This window comes from Pristis pectinata, chromosome 8, assembly GCF_009764475.1.
Source record: "Pristis pectinata isolate sPriPec2 chromosome 8, sPriPec2.1.pri, whole genome shotgun sequence".
Classification (NCBI taxonomy): Eukaryota; Metazoa; Chordata; class Chondrichthyes; order Rhinopristiformes; family Pristidae; genus Pristis; species Pristis pectinata.
This window is the reverse complement of record NC_067412.1, coordinates 28,004,872-28,014,014: the sequence shown is the minus strand read 5'-3', so window position 1 is coordinate 28,014,014 and position 9,143 is coordinate 28,004,872.

Sequence of the window (9,143 nt, the reverse complement as noted above, 5' to 3'; positions counted from 1 at the left end):
TATCATAGTTCTTCATATTGAGCAAGACTTGGAAGAAGCACTGAAAGTTGCAAGGGAACACAATGTATTCTGGTTTGGGGACTCCAATATTCATTGCTATGAGTGGCTTGGCAGTACTACTTACTACTGACTGAGTGCTGAAGGACGTGATTGACAGATTGGTACCGAGGTAGGTAGTAACTGAATCAACACAAGATGTAAACTGACTAGAAGTCGTCCTCACCAATAAAACTGTGTCTGATGCATCTGTCCATGACAGCATTGGTAAAAGTGACCACACGTAGTTCTTGTGGAGTCAAAGTCCCAGCTTCACAGTGAGGACATCCTCCATTATGTTCCATGACATTAAAATTGTGCTAATTGGGATGGATTCAGAACATAACACATAGCTCAAAACTGGGCATGGATGAGGTACAGGGAACCATTAGTAGCAGTGGAAATGTACACCAACACAATCTGTAACTTCATGGCCCAGCATGTTCCCTCAGTCTGCCGTTACAATCCAGCCATGGCATTAAGTTTGGTTTAATGATGAGTGCAGAGGGGCATGTTGGGAGCATCACTGGGCATACTAAAATGTTAGTCGCAACCAGGTGAAGCTGCAGTCCAGGACAACATGCTAAGCAGCATGCAACAGGAAGAGTTAAGTGACCTAATAACAAATAGATCTGATCAAAGCTCTCTACTCCTGCCATATCTAGAAGTGAATATTTATAGATAATTACCTTGCGAAGAGGAAGAGGAGGGTCCAAGGATGCCCCCATCCTCAGCAATAGTGAGGACAGGCACGTGAGTGGCAAAGACAAGACTGAAGTATTCCCGACTGTGTTCTGCCAGATGTGTCAAGTGAATGATCCATCTCAGCTTCCTCTTTGAGATCCCCATGATCAGAGGACCCAGTCTTCAGCCAATTTAATTCACTTTACGTGCTCCTAAGAAACATTGAAAACATTGGATACAGCAACACCAATGGGACCAGCTATAGTACTGAAGATTTATGTAACATTTGCACCACAAAAGAGGCAGGCAGTGAACATCACCAAGAAGAGACAGTCTAACTATCTACCCTTGACATTCCCTTATCATTGCCAACTCTCCCACAATCAACGTTCTAATGACCACTGACCAGGAACTTCACTGGAGCAACCATATAAATACCATGTCTTACACCAGCAAGTCAGAAGCTGGGTGTCCTGCAATGAATGACTCACCTCCTGAGTCCCCAAAGCCTTTTCACCATTTAGAGGCAGAAGTCAGGAGTGTGATGGAATACTTTCTACTTGCACAGATGAGTGCATTTCCAACAACACTCAAGAAGCTTGAAACCATCCAGGCAAAGCATCCCACTTGATTGGTCCCCCCATACACCCCATTCAATATTCATTCCTTCAACCTTTTGTCTCATGGTGACTGCAGTGTGTGCCATCTGCAAAACGCAATGCAATAACACACATTGGATGCTTGGACAGATCCTTTCATACCTGCAACCTCTACCATCAAGAAGAACATAGACTTTGGGCCCATAGAAACACCATCTGCAGTTCCCCCTGCATGTTGCACGCCATCCTGTCTGAGAAATTTATTACCACTCCCTCATTATTATTGTGTCCAAATTGTGGAATTCCTTGCACAAGTGGAAGTACTGCAATAGATCAAGAAGGTGTCTCCACCACCTCCTTGTCAAGAGCATTTAGGGATGGACAACAAATGCTAGTCTTGCCAGCACTTCATAGGTCCCCAAATAGGAATGTCTTTTTTTGAAACATCTTTAAGGTCCCTCCGCTCCAAAGATGGCTTCTGATGCTTCTTTATATTTGTTCCAACTTTGACTGTGCCTAGTCATTAAGTCATAGAGTTATATAGCATGGAAACAAGTGCTTTGGCGCTACTCATCCATGCTGACCAAGGTGCCTACCTGAGCTAGTGCCATTTACTTCCATTTGGCCCTTATCCCTCTAAACTGTTCCTATCCATGTAGCTATCCAAATGTTTTTAAAACATTGTAAATATACCCACCTCTACCACATCCTCTGGCATCTCATTCCGTTTACCCACCACTCTCTGTGTGAAAAACTTACCCCTCAAATCCCCTTTAAATCTTTCCCCTCTCACCTTAAAGCTATACCCTGGGAAAAAAGCTGTGACCATCCTCCTTAACTATGCCACTGATGATTTTATAAACCTCTATTACAAGATCACAAGACAAGGGAGCAGAAGCAGGCCATTCGGCCCATCGAGTCTGCTCCAAGGAAAAGGGAAAAAAGAATGGGGAATGGGGGGGGGGAGTCACCCCTTAGCCTCCTTCGCTCCAGGGAAAACAGTCCCAGCCTATGCAGTAGCTCCTCATAACTCAGGCCCTGGCAACATTCTCGTGAATCTTTTCTGCACCCTCCCTAACTTAATCACATCCTTCCTACAGCCTCTCTCCCTCTTCCCATTTATAGTCCTCCTTAATCTCTGTTCAAGGCTTTGGTCACCTCTCCTAATATTTTTCAAAGTAGTTCTCTCAAATTATATCTGATAATTTTGGGACACTTTGGGACAATTTTACTGTGGTAAAGCTGCTACATAAATGCAAGTTGTTTAATGCTAGCTCATCCATATGAAATGTTAAGAGATATTAATGAACAAAATCTCACTTTTCGTACTGTGTAGCTGTATACCCATAGCTTTTTGTGTATTGGTGTAGTTTCATAAGCACTCAGGACTTCTATTAACATGAACAAAGAACACACAATTCACAGTCCCTGACAAAACTGCTGAAGTTTAAGGAGCAAACAAAATTAGGTTAAATACAGAGAAATAATTCCCTTTGGGGGGGCGTGGGGGGTGAAGCAATTCTTAAAGTTAGAACCTGTTCATTCTCTGTACAAGGGGCAGTGAGAGGTTGGAGCTCCCTGCACCAAGAGGTTGTGGATGCTGAGTCATATAGAGCTTTCAAAATTAACATTTGTGTTGGGAAATGACATTGAAAGGTCCCTTGGAGAACTTGCTTCCACTCCAGCATTTTCAGAGGTGGAGAATTCTTGTCTGTTATTCCTTTTAATGAGGAGTGCCTGTGGCACATCAACTACCACACAGACTTCACAGAGCGAGGTCTTGATCCAATGAAAAAGAGGGCCAAGTAGACTGAAGAGCATGTGCATGAGTATGCGTACACACACACACACACACACACACACACACACACACACACACACACACACACACACACACACACACACACCTAGACATGCACTTCCCTGTAGCTGTGACAGTTTACTCTGTATTCTGTTATTATTTTTACCCTGTACTACCTCAATGAACTGTGTAATGAATTGATCTGTACGAACAGTAGGCAAGACAAGTTTATCACTGTACCTCGGTACAAATGACAAATAATATACCAATACACTAATCTCTCTCTATCTCTCTCTCTCTCTCTGACACACACACACATACACACAAAATCTACACATTCTAATCACACACATATGCACACAAATGCCTAGACACACTCTAATCACACACTTACATGTACACATAATTGTCCAAACACATGCTAATCACACACAAATTCCTCTGCATGCTCTAACTGCACAATCATATGCACACACATAACTGCTTAGACACACTCTAATCACACTCATGCACCTTGACTCATTCTAATCAAGCATACATATGCTGTAGTGTGAAAGGTCATGGCTGTCATGTGAAACACTGACCCCTCTGATTGGATGACAGCATTGCTTATCGGGTCGGAAGTGACACCACTGTCAGTCAAGGTTTGGCTCCACCCCTGCCCCTCTGGGCACACCTAACCACTGGCTTTTGTAAAACACCTTTGCACCTGGCCCCGAGCGATTGGCTTGTGAATCACCTGGGCTGGCTCCACCCCCCCCCCCCCCCCAGCCCTCCAGCAGGATAAAAAGTGCCGCATGTTGGCTTGCCGTCTCTTTGTTTCTCCGAGGGATGTGGAGGTAAGCTGTGCACTACTTGAGGGTAATTAGTTAAGGATTCCTGGGACCAAAGAGCTGATGCGTTTACCCTGATCATTTGTAACTAGTTCACTCTGTGTGTGTGTGTGTGTGTGTGTGTGTGTGTGTGTGTGTGTGTGTGCGTGCGCGTGCGCGCATTTCATCCCGTTGCGACTACCCTCACATTCCATGATCACCAGAGTGCGTGTGTGTGAGTCTGCATCCATTCCCGTTCATTCTGTTCCTGTGTTTGTCTTTGTAAATAAGTTCCTTTTTTAAAATACAAAGACTGTGTCCAGAGCCCTCTGCCTTTGAGACCCCAAAGAACCTTTTCTCACAACACATGCCTAGATATGCTCTCAACTCCCATACACACAGTCTTGCTCACATGCTCTTACTTGCACCATTTCCATCTCACCTCATCCACCTAACTTAATCCAATAGTACTATAGTGAAAGAGGAGATTAAAGTTAAAGAGGAATATGGTCATGCAAGATTTCTTCCTTTTCTCATGTGGATCCACCAAGCTTGCGCTATTGGTTAGCGCACTGAACTGTGACATACAAATCTTCAATCAGAAAGACTTTCAGAACTACATATGACTAGAAGTTCATCTCCAGTCATTAGCAATAAATATGCCATTTCATGGTAGCTGTGCATTCTACTCCACTTCTGAAATTTGGTTCGACTGAAGTCAATAATAATATCTTGACAATAATATTTGATGAATTAATTGATACAACCCCTCCAATGCAACCAGTTCATTATTTTCCACTGCCAACCTCCAACACTTTTGGGGAAAAAAAGGCTGATTCTTTTACTGAATCTTGGATAGATTTTCATGCCGATTCAAGCTATGTCAGTTTAAAATAAAAGTATGTATGTGCCTTTAGGGGAATCTTCAAAATAGCAGTCACTCATTGGTGTGTGAGGCAGCTGCAATAGTTGAGATTAAAGTACAAACATAGGCTGTGTTTGTGAAGTTCTAATAAGCAAGTAATGCTTTCAGCTTTTTCCTACAGCTCCTGCATAATTCATTTGAAACCAAATTGAGAAATGAAGAATCCACTAATACATGAATTTACCTGGAGTAATTTGTGCACTGTCCTTATTGAACAGGGTGAGGATATTAGTAATGTAAAATGGACAGCTTCTCTTACCAAAATTCAATGTTAAACACAGTTTGTTCTGGTATAGCACAAGTGGGTCGTAAAGAGAATCTCCCTCTGTTGTTATGTTCAAAAATGTATCTAAACCCCAAGCTCAGAAGAGCAACTCTATTTCACCAGCGTCATGGTTCTGCATTCTCTATCCTCAAGGTATGTTCCTCTCTAATTTTATTTAACACTTAAAGTTGAAGTATAATTTTGTAATACTAACTTATTCATATTTTAAAACAAAACATAATTCTTCAGGCTGAGGCAATGTCTGTAAGGCAGGTCCTCAAATGTTTCCAGTTTTTGTTATGACACTATTACAGTTTCTTACAGTGTGTTTTGCCTGGACTCTTTACTGATGCAGTACCCAATGCCATGCCCAGTCTACTGGAAAATGTTGCAAAGACTGTGAAATATTGTGAGAATTGTAATTATCTGGCTGAAATTGGGCAGTTCCCCAATGGATCCAAGTCTACCAAGTTTCCAAGGGAAAGTGGCTTGTGTGCTTGCCCAAAGTTGCATTCCATTTTTATCAAGATACCTTTTGGACAACATACTTTCTAAATTGCTTCCAAGTTCCTTATATTTCACAACATGATTTTCCAGAAATATCTATTTAAAACACTTTTATATTCATCCACTTTTTGTTTGGAAAATATATCAACCCATTAAAGCCACACAACTTTTCAGAAACTACCAAGTTGCTTTTATTGGTTGGCATCAACTGACTCCATCCTTCCAACTTGATGGCCAGTGACATGGTTTGATGTTGCTGAGCTCATTTAAGAAAGATCCTCGAAATTCTATTGGGTGGAACAGCATTTTTTTGTGTGTCTCCAGCCTGAACTTTATCGAAACCTCATTGCTAAACACACACACACGTGGACCACTGGGCACACACAATGATAGCAAATACTGCGTAATGTCTTTTGATATTGCTGAAGCCCACAAGGCACATGAACAACTAGGGTTTGCACAGTGAAGGAGGCCAAAACTGAGGGATTGAGAGCTGCATTGGCATAATTAAAGGGATGCAGGCCCCTTCTGTTCTGCTGTTGGGGGGTCCCAGATATCCATCTCCTTCCAGATAGCTTCTGCTTTGAGTGTTTTTCCTGGTGTTCACTCCCACAAACCTCTCTTTCACACTCAATGTCCTCCAGTTTCTTGCTTGTGTCCCTGACTTATCTTGACATTCTCACCCCAGACCTTACCTTAGCCTCCTCCATCCTCACCCTGACTGATCCCCTACCATCCACCCAATTCCTCTCCTAGATTGATATCGTACCAACAACTCCAATCCTCTTCCCACTGTTCTATTGTCTCCTTCAATCCCCGTTAACTCTATCCACGTTGTGATCTTCTCTAACAACCCTATGCTATCACCTCTTCCTCCCAACCTCTCCTGTCTCACCCAACTTACTTCCCCGTCAGCTCCACAGTGGTGAGAGATTGCAAATGAAAGTGACAAAGTGCGTGAGTGTCATAGAGTTGTACAGAACAGAAACAGCCCTTCCAGTCCAACTAGTCCATGCTAACTGTGATGCCTTTCTACACTAATCCCATTTGCCCACATTAGGTCCTTATTCCTCTGCTCCTCTCCTATCCAAGTACCTGTCCGAAGGCAACATCCTGGTGAATCTCTTCTGCACTCTTTCTAATGCTACCACGTCCTTCTTGTAATTGTGGCAACTGGAACTGTACGCAATAATCCAAGTGCAGCCTGACCATTGTTTTGTACAGCTGCAAGATGACATCCCAACTCTTATGCTCAATGCCTCTGCCTATGAAGGCAGGTATGCCAAATGCTTATGTGTATAAGGACTGCTCTACCGGGTGTGACACCTTGGGGTTTGCATGCAATTAACTCTCAATGCCAGTGTTCATGAGGTAAGGTTGGTTTCAGCAGTTCACCCCTCGAAGCTGATGCTGTGTTTGCAGGTAATGCTGCTGAGACCGAACAAGAAGAGGAGATATGGAGGAGGTAGGTGGTGGTGGTGGAGGGAAGGTGAGGGGGAAGCACCAGTAATATTGGTGCAGGCGCGGGAAGAGAAGCCATTAGTGGTGATACCCAGGCTGTGAGAAGAATGTAAACAGTTGAGTGTGGTCCCGTGCGGTAGAAAGCCATAGGAAGATGATAATGTAGTTGACCAGCAGCTGGTCCTGATGCACACAGTTAATGCTCACTACTGGAGATAAAAATGAATTTCATCCCTTTATATTCTTCAGCAGATACTTGAGTCATTCCTGAACATGATTTGTTCCACTTCACTTCCCTCAGCTGCCACCGTTCTGTGGTGGAAAATACTCTGATCATAAATACTGTATACTATCCTTAGGTTACACCCCCACATCATTTCTCCAGGTGGTAGTACCTCGTGGTATGTTGAAGCCTGAAGAATGCCAGGAACTGTCTTGTAACATGCGTAAGTGATTGTTACTCATGCAAGAACCTGGATGACAGGTTATTAAGTCAGGGAGTGAATCAGAGCAGAGTTTCACACTTCCCTAGAGATATCCCTAGATGGCAGCCAGAATTAGGAATCCAGTTCATTTTCCTCTGGGTTATGGTTTCAAGTCCCAATAAGATAAGCCAAGGTAAGATATTTATTTATTAGTCACGTGTACATCGAAACACACAGTGAAATGTGTCTTTTTGCATTACTGAGAATGTGCTGGGGGCAGCCTGCAAGTGTCGCCACTCTTCCGGTGCCAACATAGCATGCCCACAGCTCCTAACCTGTACGTCGTTGGAATGTGGGAGGAAACCGGAGCAACCGGAGGAAACCCACGCAGACACAGGGAGAACGTACAAACTCCTTACAGACTGCGGCGGGAATTGAACTCAGATCGCTGGCGCTGTAATAGCGTTACGCTAACTGCTATGCTACTGTGCCGCCCTTACATAGATGTGATCACATAATCCAAATGACACTTCAGTGTAGACCTGCCACAATGTCATGGGTGATAATGTTAGATGATACATTAGATCTTGGCCCCTTCAGTCCTATAAGGTTAATGTAAAATAGCCCACTTCACTATGAAAGAAAAGCAGAAGAATTTAATGCCCTGGTCAAAACATATCTCTCAACCAATGCCGCTAAGAAGAAATGATCGTCTTGCTATTTATGGGAACTTGCTGTGCCAGATGGGCTGACAGTGATTTGATGGTTATAAAGTGATCAGGAACAAGCAAGAAAGATGCTGTAAAAAAAGAATTTTTTTTTTATCGTTTTCTAAAGCATGAACTATTTATAGAATGTCAATCAAACCTACCTCCCTCAGTTACTGAACATAGAATCCAACCTGTTTTCATGACGTCTAGACACAGTGACTTTCCAGTTTTGTGCATGGGAGTGTGCGGCAGGGGCATGGGTTCACTCCAGTAATTTGGTGAACTTATGGATATGTGCACAACATCGAGGAAGCACAAGCATGCCCCTCCAAACACAGGCACATTTAAAGTCCTGTGCATGTGCCTGCTTGTATGGAAAGAACATCAGCCCTTTCCCTGTTGAAGATGAGGGCTGTTCCTGTGACAGATGTTGGTAAAATGGTTCAGTCTGCTGCTGGGGTCAACACAAAGCCAATGAGACCTGAAAGGCTCAGTTCCTGCTCAGCATCAAGTTATCTGATCTCTCTTGGGAAAGAAGGGTTGTCAACTCCATTTGGCATAGATGGAGGAGTGAAGTTGATACAGATCTTCCATTGATTGGGATTATTTTTATGTCACTGAGGAGTTTAAACACAGTTTGTAATGCTTTCCAGGTTTCTTTGCAAACTCCACAACTAAAATGGAGACCAGATGTTGACATGCTGTATTTTCAACATATTTATGACAATTTGTATTTATACACATCCCAAGATGTATCATATAACACTGATACCAGGAAGTTCAGATCAAAGACATAGGGTTTCTGGAACATCTTTAAATAAGGAAGTTACAAAACCGGAGGAGTTTAGGGCAGGTTTTCCAGGATTCAGCCCCAGATGGCAGAAGGCATGATGCTTAATGGTGGGATGAAGGAAGAGG